General features: G+C 41.3%; 1 long non-coding RNA gene across 4 annotated transcripts; it reads left to right on the plus strand.

Annotated features, from left to right (window-relative positions):
- Positions 1-391: 391 nt before the first annotated feature.
- Positions 392-4,296, plus strand: LOC123397583. Of its 4 annotated transcripts, XR_006609970.1 has the most exons (6): positions 392-958; positions 2,719-2,822; positions 2,986-3,105; positions 3,185-3,279; positions 3,456-3,793; positions 3,888-4,296. It is a non-coding gene; the product is annotated as an uncharacterized LOC123397583 (long non-coding RNA). The 4 variants fall into 4 exon arrangements; XR_006609969.1 differs by lacking the exon at positions 3,185-3,279 and having other exon boundaries at positions 398-958; positions 2,670-2,822; XR_006609967.1 differs by lacking the exon at positions 3,185-3,279 and having other exon boundaries at positions 403-958.
- Positions 4,297-10,216: the final 5,920 nt, after the last annotated feature.

Here is a 10,216-nt window from a genome sequence, read left to right on the forward strand (position 1 = left end):
ATCTAGGAGCACGTGCTAGAGCTGGCTCTTCATGAAGAACCCGCTTCCCTTCTCTCTCATCCAACTCAGCAAAAATATAGTATTTTAATCCTTACAGCCTGCTCACTATACCTTATTGTACTTGCTCTAAGATGCATCTTTACCATCTGGACACGGCCCCGGCCCCGGTCCCACCCCATCTCCCCACCTCTCTCTCCCCCACTTTCCACCTCTCTCTCTCCCCATCCCCACCTTTCTCTCTCTCCCCTCCCTGCACCGCCCGCACCACCACCAGTCCACCACCGTGCCGCCCCCTCCCCGCGGCTCCCCCCTCCCTACGCCTGCGCCTACGCCGCCCACCACCACCCCCCCGGAGCTCTGCCCGCTCCCCGCCCCCCGCCCCTGGCACTTCCTCCATCGCACAAGCCCGCCACCCCGGAGGTCATCCACCGCGCAGGCCGCCCGGGCCGCGTCCCGCCGACCTCGTCCTCGACGCCTTCGGCGGGGTCAGCGGCAACCCTCGACGCTTTAGTTGGTGCCGGGGTCCTCGTCCTCGACGCCTTCGGCGGGGTCAGCGGCAACCCTCGACGCTTTAGTTGGTGCCGGGGTCCTCGTCCTCGACTCCTTCGGCGGGGTCAGCGGCAACCCTCGACGCTTTAGTTGGTGCCGGGGTCCTCGTCCTCGACGCCTTCGGCGGGGTCAGCGGCAACCCTCGACGCTTTAGTTGGTGCCGGGGTCCTCGTCCTCGACGCGTTTGCCAGGAGCGTGCTGCTCAACCGCCTCCGCCAGTCCAGGAAGCCGCTGTCTCCCTCCCGCGAACACCGGCATCTCGTTCTCGTGCAGGGGCTGCCACGTGGTGGCGGTGGAGATCGACCCCCGCATGGTGGAGCTGGCGAGGCACAACGCGAGGATCTACGGCGTGGAGAACAAGATCGAGTTCGTCGTCGGGGATTTCTTCCAGCTCGTGCCCTACTTGAAGGTATATATGCTCGCTCAGTGCAAGTTGACGAACAAGACCAGAAACAGCTGATTCCCCATATTGAAGGATCTAAATCCATAATAAAAGTTTGTCCTACAATTTACAAATTTATTGTGTAACTAATTTTATTTAGATTAGCGGCTTTATTATTGTATATTCTATTCAATTTTCATTTCACTAAGATTAGATGATTTACTTCCAACACAATTTTAGTAATTTACTCTCGTTTCGAAATAAAGACGTTTGAATTTTTTGTCTCCAATGTATATTGAGATAAATATGCTTGCACGTGAAAAACAAAGTATTAATACATACATGTGCAATCCATGTCACTTTCATATATGTTAGTGGTCACAATATAATACATTGGCCGCATCATAAACTCTGTCGTAATCGTATATAGCACATATTCATGTCGTAAATGTTTTTTAATTCTGTAGGATCAAAGACATCTTTCTAGCAGTGTTCTTCATTGATAATCATGTAAATAGATCATGTTTTATAACATAATAATTCTCATGGCCATGATAGACAATGCGAGTAAGGAAATAAAGCGAGTGAAGTACATAGTTCAACCTCCTTAGATACCAGATATAAAATAAGTAAAGAGTCATATATTAGTAACCCATATGCTATGCGAGTACATCTGCAGCATTCATATCCAACCATATTTATTTATGCGAATAAATAAACTGAAAAAACGACGTATTGATGGATTTGGTAGTTCATTTTCGCAAAGAGAGAATGCTTTACAGGTATTTCATAGGACTCAATAAATGGATTTTGGTCTTAAGTAAAAACACGATTAGAAACTTATAGATAATATTATAGCCCTTGTAATGCAATATTACGTAGTTAACCACACCTTTTACAATGACCGCTGAAGGACACATACAGATCTTCAAAAGAATAAACTTATCAGTCCTACAATAATATTTCTAGTAAATGAAGCTTGTAGAGTGAATTGTGGAAGCAGACACACCTAGCCTTCTCAGGAGACTTGCACCTAATTCAACTTTACAGCTGATTCAGTGGGGAAGTCGTTATCCACTAATGGAAAATACTCTCCTTTCTGTAGTTTACAACTGTACTTGATAATCAATCTTAGCGCCGTTGAATATTCTACTATATAAACTGATTTGATATGCACTATATATGATAATAATAAATATTTGAAGCACTAGATCAACTCCTAATCACTCATATTCTTGTTAATTTAGTACTTACTTAAGGGAAAATACAAAGGCTGTGTCCTTTAAATGGAAAATATAAAAAACATATGTGCCCATACGTAATTAGTAATGAGACTGTAAGATTTTCGCCGAAGTAATTCACAGTATCAGCACAGTTAAAAAACAACAGTTTTCACCCTGTTTGATTGATTAAAACATGTATTTTCCTATCTCCTCGAAGGTATATCGAATATATGTTCTAGAAAAAAAATGGTGTATGCAATTGCTTTTAAGAGTGACTATCAGTTTTATGAAAGATAAGTTTCCTTAATAGGTTTCCTGACAACTACATACTTTAATTTCTATAGATTATATCATAGTCTCAAAGAAAACTTGAATGATTATATCAAAGTATGAGAGAAAACTCCTATAGATTAGATCATTTGCAGTAGTGTAAACCGCTTGATTTTATCTCGTTCTTGCGAAGAATTATTTGCTTGTATAATCTGCCCATTATCAAGAAAATGTCATTGTTGCAGAGTTCTGAAACCAAGTTCCTTCAAATGAACCTTATCGTACCACACTCAGTGATTTCAGGGATACATTGTATTATACATGTGGACGTTCTCACTATATATTGACAACTGGAGTTTGAGGCATTCTGAGGAGTGAGCTGTTACAATGTCGAGATGGTGAGCTCTTGTAATTAGATATCACTTCTTTGTGAATGTTGCTGACATTAGTTGTCTAATTGTCCTCCCATGTTTCACTTTCACGAGCCTCTCGAGCTATGCTACAAATCTTCATTGTGAATGTTGCTAACATTAGTTGTCTAATTGTCCTCGCATGTTTCAGTTTCACGAGCCTCTCGAGCTATGCTACAGATCTTTGTGTGCTTGCAATGACAAACCACAAACCTATAGCCGATGGAAGAGCTCTTGATTTCTTTTGGCAAGTATCAATATGCTTTCAAAGGTAGATCCCATGACCACAAAAAACATTGTCGGGCGATGTAGTATCAGTCTATTTGTTTTCATAATGAACTGTTGTGTAGGTTTTCCTCGCAACAATTGATGAAAAATCAAACTACCAATACAACTTGTTATTGATGGAAAATCAAACTACAAATACTACTTGTTATTATTAAAGGTAATCAAGAAATTGTGCCTCCCATAATATAAGATAGTTTGCGAAAGCATCTTATATTGTGTGTGTGTGTGTGTGGGGGGGGGGGGAGCTAGTATAATATTCTTCTTAAATGTGATCTATTTTCTATCTATGCAGAAAAGTTTTCCTATATGTTCCTAATCATATTTCATTTTCAGCTACAATGCCAAAACAGCAGCAGAACCAAGAAGACAGTAGACCTCGGCTCAGCCAGGCTGATATCATAAAAAGAGTCAACGAGCTGGTCTCAAAGGTGAAAAACCAAACCAGCCGGCCCAGACCATTGCCGAAACAATATCTCGGCACGTTATATTGGTTTCGGTCTCAGGTTGCAAGAACCATGGATCTGCTGTGGAGACATCAGCTAATATTAAAAGCGCATTATCTGACCAACCTGCAAGCAGATACGATGACGAGGGTACTGTGGGAATAACAGAGTTACCATCTGAAAGGAATGTCGCAAGTGACCAGCCAGAAGGAAGAAGCCCCGAAATTGGTACATCCACAATAGCATGTAGCAAAGTAGTGTTCTAGACTGCCTATCGCAAGTGTTCAGATACAAGAGATTGATACTAATATTCCTGTTGCAGGTGGTTTGTCTCCTATGCATGGAGATGGAGGCATGTCTTCACAGCCTCGAGCCGGAAAGTAAGACAAGGCAAGTGGGGACGTGCATGCTGTTCCAGGATCTAATGCTTCTTTGCAGGTGATGGTGCGTGATGTCATAGTGACGGTTCCTCAAACCTTGCAGAATAGGTTTTGCTGGCTTTTTTGATTTGTCTGCCCATTAACTTATGATCTCTTTTCAACTACAACAAATGAATTGTATTGTGTATTGATGAGAGGATCGCTGATTCATGGTGATGCAGAATGGTTGATATATACTCCATCTGTCTTATATTTTGGTACGGTGCGATTACTAGGATATCGTAACCAAAGGCAATTATGTGAAACATCCTAGCTTGAGATTGATTATCATAGATAGAACCTTATGGAAAATTACTCCAACCTATATTCAAAAATTAATTTCAGCATTTGCTTGATTGTCTAAATCCAGAGCCTCTATTGCCTCTTCAGCAATTTATTGGGAACATATATGCTTATATACATCAAAATAAAGTTTAGGTTTCTATTCATACATATACTTGATAAGAAGCTGCATGTGTACTTCGTACCGTGCTTTGTTTTTGGTCCTCTAGGGCTTTCGATCGGGGCTGTGGAATTTCATATATTACTAATATATAGCTTGTATTTACACTAGGACTACAAAAGATGAAAGCGGAGAAATTTCTTAATTTATTGTGTTTGTCCATACCAGGATCTTCTAATTTAGTTAGTCAGTTGAAGTGATTAGAGTAAGCATGATTATTAGTGGCTGAAGTGATGAGCCTTGAATCGTACTAGACTCGGCATGCACATGGGAACTGGGTATCACCTTTTCTTTCCCAGTCCACCAAACCTCGGTATCTCTAGGAACCCTCGTTAAGTGGACAAAGGGATTTTGCATCAATGACACAGTAAAATTCAAATGATCACAATACATACTTGGCTGACAGAATGATATACCAATAACTCTTATTGTTATCTTTGATGACCGAGGCGGCTGTGGCTGCTAGCTTCTGTATGCAAGACAACAAGAAGAGCGGCTGTGGCTGCTAGCTTTTGTATGCAAGACAACGAGAAGATAATTTAAAGAATTCAATTAAGAATGAGTATGAATCTAAATTCTGTTATTTTAGTTATATTGAGGGCTACATAGTTGATATATATGTATTGTTTGTACCCATTATTCTTCTGTATTCATTTGCTAGACTAACATCGATTGTTTCTGTGTGCTCCATTTAGAAGTTATGACTATAGTTGCATAAGTGATCAATATAGTTAGGGATTTCATTGATCAGGGACTTGACTATTAGTGATCTTCTCATGGCACCATGTTCAATACAGAAAATCTTATAATGCAGCCGGTACTCATTGAGAAGCCAGGGTTTGGTCTGTGCAATATTTTCCCATGCTCATTGCTATTCTTTTGGGAGGACGGTTCTATACCAAGTTTTTGTGTACATATTAAGTTTCCTCTCAAAGGTTTGTTCAGGTTTTGTTGTCCCATCATGTTCGATGGTGCTCTGCTCACCCTCCCTACTAATGACTGATGAACTTCCCCTGAAGCCGATGCAGTTCTAAAACCTCCAGTATTACCTAAACCACTGATTACATTAGTTCTGGAATAAGTATATTCTAAAGAACCCAATAGTGTCTCACATTTACCTAAACCACCGATTACATCAGAGATAAGCATAGATGAGGTGTAAGGGTCCAATCACATTTGCCTATTTCAAATTCGAAGATATGGCTATAGGCAAAATACTATTGAGGACAGAACCCCATAGTGTCTTGTATGACGTATTCAAATGACAAGAGTTTAATTTTGAAGAAAACCATAAAACTCAAAGATAAGCTCAATTCCTTGAAGATAAAGATGAAGATACAAAGATAAAAGAAATGTCTTTAAGATGGGTTGGTGGCATTCCCCATCGTAAAAGAATATTTGACCCAGACACAGTGTGCAAGTATCATGGCTCTGTGAAGTCATATTCTTCATTTACACTTGAGGTATTACACTTGAGGTATGTCTTCATGAGTTGAAGACAAATGTTACTTCATGAGTTGTACATCAAAGTCATGAACATGTTACTTCATGAGTTGTACATCAAAGTCATGAACATGCATAAGCGTTAGGATGCATGTCCATTCACTCGACATTTGAGGATTCTAAGATATTTATCTCACGCCACTTGCAAAACATCTTCTCATCCGAAGGCTTCATGAAGATATCAGCCAACTGCTCTTTTGAATTCACATGTTCGTTGATGATGTCACCCTTCAACACATGATCACGAAGAAAATCATGTCGTATCTGAATGTGTTTTGTTTTCGAGTGTTGCACTTGGTTTGTAGGCGATCTTGATAGCACTCCTAATGTCACAGTAGAGAGGTACTTTATTCTTGTTGATGTCATAGTCCTTGAGAGTTAGCTTCATCCAGAGAAGCCGTGTACAACAAGCGCCAGCAACAATGTATTCTGCTTCAGCCGTGGAGAGTGAGACGTAGTTCTGCTTCTTCGAAGACCAACATGCCAGTGATTGACCAAGAAAGTGGCATGTGAGTGATATGGACATGTGATCAACTCTACCACCAGCCAAATCTAAATGTGAGTAGCCAATGAGATCAAACTTCGAGCCCTTTGGATACCATGATCCTAGCGTTGGGGTGTGAGCCAAATGTCAAAGTTGAACCTCCTAATTATCGAATAGAGGGGGTGAATAGGCGATTTTTATGAAAAACTTTGAAATAGTAAATGTATTCAAAGTTAAGCGGAAGCGATACAGGATTAGGTCGGGATAAGTATCAAGGATCTATCGAGAGCATGGAATACTACAATGACATCCAGTTATATAAATATTGTCATAATGCACACTAAGATATATCAATGATAAACTTAGGTAGTGTGAAGATAAACAATAGTTGGGAATGTCTTTCGAGAATGTCCTCGGTATGAGATGATCAATCAATGGCTTCGCAATACAGTAAGTAAGAGAGTGAAAGATAGAAACAGTAGCTTGACGAAGACACATGATTTTTTTGACCAGTTCTAGTTGCTGTGAGAACTGTACGTCTGGTTGGGGAGGCTTAGACCTCGTATTCACCTTGATCCCCTTGAGCCGAGGTCACCCAGACCATGCCCAATCACTGAGGTAAGTCTTCAGGGGCGACTTCCGAAATTCGTACAAACTTGGTCACCCGTCAATCCACAATGACTCTCGGATTGATCTAGACCATGGTCACCCAGCAATCCAAAATGACTTTTGGATGCACCAGACCACAACGCCTAACTGTTTGTAAGATCACGATCTTCAAGTGTAACAAGTCTTTAGTTCTATCGCAATAGAATGACTCTGGTTATTCTCAAACACTATGGCTCTAGGTGTTTGGGTTTATCCATGTAGGATAGTTCTCTCTCTGAATGTCTTCGAGGTGGGTTGCTCCAAAACGACAATAGCCGTATATAACTCTGAGAAGCCACGAACTTATGGTGGATGCGGTGGGCTATTCATAGCCAAGAGGCAAACCTACATGATATGACCAAAATGACCCTAGTTCAATGGCTAACTGACATGTGTTTCAACGGTCGGATTTCAAAGACATAAGCCCTCAACATTACTTGGGCTACATGCAATGATGACTCAACCAACTCTGGAAGAGATTTCCTCTAATTGTATTCGCTTGAAGCCATAGGTGAATGTGGGTTGATCATTACGTCAGCGTATGACTTCGAGCACATCGACCCCACTTAATAGTATGATGGTTCCTATGACTCAGGAAACAAGAAACAAAACAACAAAAGACTTCGTCTTCGCGTTTCATTATCTTCAAGCGATTATCTTCGCGCACCATGTATTCGGACATTTTGGGAGTCTGCTTCAAAAATTAAACCGTATATCCAGGACTTCTATCTGTGTTATCGTGTGAACTCTCACAAACACAATAGTCCCTCAACCATGTTTGTCTTCAATACTCCAAAACCAACAAAGGGTGGCACTAGATGCACTTAAAATCTACCCCTATTTGGTGATTGATGACAAACTGGTTGAAGTTTTCAATGGGGATAAATTATGTGTAGATAAATACTTGGATATTATGATTGCAAGATGTAGAGAGGTCCCCCTGAAGATGTGCTTATGAAGATTTTTCTTTGAATGCGAAATCACATGGCAGGTTGTATGTAGTGGAGATCTCCCCCTATATCTTGGAATCCAATCACTATGCATTTACAAGTTTTCATGAAGATAATGAAATGCATAATGAAAAATGGGTGTCTACTTAATGGCTTCGGATGCATATGATATGAGATGTAATAGCTCCAAAATTATGATAAGTAAGGAATGTGCAGACGTCCATCGGGACTTAAGTTTTACAACCCAAAAACACAAATGTTTGGAATGAGAGTTGTAAACTTAGCAAAAATTGTAGCACCCAACCCATATAGACCTGTTCGAATACTATCATTCAATGCTTCTCCACCTTTGGCATCGAATGACGGTGCAACTGGGTCGTTGGAGGTTGGTACATGCTGAGTTGGTGAAGTGATGATGTGGGCCATTGGTGTAGGAGGGGAAGTGACGACTTCAGGTTCATCACAGACAAGATTTTCTTGAATGGATTTTGCCGATGAAGAGAAGTCATTGTCTTTGAGGGATGTTGTCTTGCGCCATTTCTTCGCTCGAGGAGGAGGGGCACCATATTTGAAGCGTTCAACAAAGTCATCCTCGTGAAGATCTTGCTCAGGAGCCAGGAGAGACAGCGTCTTCCAAGAACGCCTCAAATTTTTCATGTGCAACAAAGGATTTCTTGCTGGAGAGGTTGCGAATGTGATTGATATCAGGTACCAGGGCATGCATTTGTCTCCTGGTCCACTCATTATGGTGATCTTGCCGATGAATTAGAGATACGAGAAGTTCTTGATGTCATTCATGACACGCTCCCTTTTGGGTTGTGGAGTATGTTTGCAGTGGCTTTAGTTTCTATGACAGTTAGCTAGCTTAGGGAGTCTAAAAGAGCCAATGAGACTAGATCTGGCTGGATCAGATGGTATACGAAGCCCTTCAACATCAGTAGTGCCACTAGTGCCTTCAATGATGAGATTCTTGGCCTTGGATGGATAGATATCTTCGTGTCTGATTTTAACATCCGGAAGATGTATCTCATGGTTTTCAGCACAAGGAAAAACCTTGTATTTGTGTGGCGCTTAATGAAGCACATTATCCTTGATTCATAGATTTTGAGTTCAAACAGATTGATGCTATTAGCAGCCATGGTTCTCAGAAATATGTCTTGAAGATTGAACTTGATGCCATAGACAGTGTCATAAACCAATGTTTACAACGCACCTTGCAAATTGTGTGATGATGAATGCCCTTTGATTGGCCATATGGTATGACGAAGAATATGATATATGGTCCTCGACAGATATTGAAGATCATTAACAAAGAAGCTTGTGGGCTATCAACATCTGGGGCCAAAGGCATCATCAGGGTGAGCATATCAGTCGCATTTGGCTCAGGTGACTAGAATATGTTGCGAGTGGCTTCAGCATAGGCTACGGATCTTGGATCCAGGTATTCACAAGATGCGGCAAGTGGCGTGGTGGCGAAGAATTCCATGGCAGGAGCTTGGACATGTTCATCTCGAATCATGAAGTCCATTTTCCATGTCTTCAGGTATCTTCCATAACCAGAGATGTGGACTGTTGCATAAAATTGAAGAAGCATTTATTCATTCCAATCTTCATGGTCAGTGACAAATGGCAATAATCCAACATTTCAAAGACAATCGAGGGCTTTATCAAAACACGGAGGACCACTCATTGCTTCAAAGCTAAGATTGTTATGAGGACAGATACGGTTCTGTCCGTAGAGCACAACTGAATAGTAGTCGTGCTGAGGCTTGCTCCAGAACCTGTTAGATTGGATATTTGTCTTCGTGTATGGATTTCTATCAGCGTCATAGAAAGTATTCTTTAGTCTGAAACATTATACACTCAAGCTAATGGGACGACCTGGTACTTGGTGGCGAATGCTTGGCAGCCTCGGCATAGGCTTCATAAATCCTCATCGGCGAAATATGTTGAACTCATATTGCGGGACCATTCTTGCAGGTGCTTAAAGCCTTGGCCATCTGGTAAGAACCATTAGTCCTCCCCTGTTGTGAGCCATCACACTGTTTTCAGCATTGTCGTCCGTGGATGGTATTGCAGGCACATGAGGTTCATCACGTGCAACAACTTCATCTGCAGCAATATCTTCATCTACTTTGACTTTGACTTCAGGATGATCACGAGCAATGTCTTCAAGCCTGAGAA

This window comes from Hordeum vulgare, chromosome 5H, assembly GCF_904849725.1.
Source record: "Hordeum vulgare subsp. vulgare chromosome 5H, MorexV3_pseudomolecules_assembly, whole genome shotgun sequence".
NCBI classification, from domain to species: Eukaryota; Viridiplantae; Streptophyta; class Magnoliopsida; order Poales; family Poaceae; genus Hordeum; species Hordeum vulgare.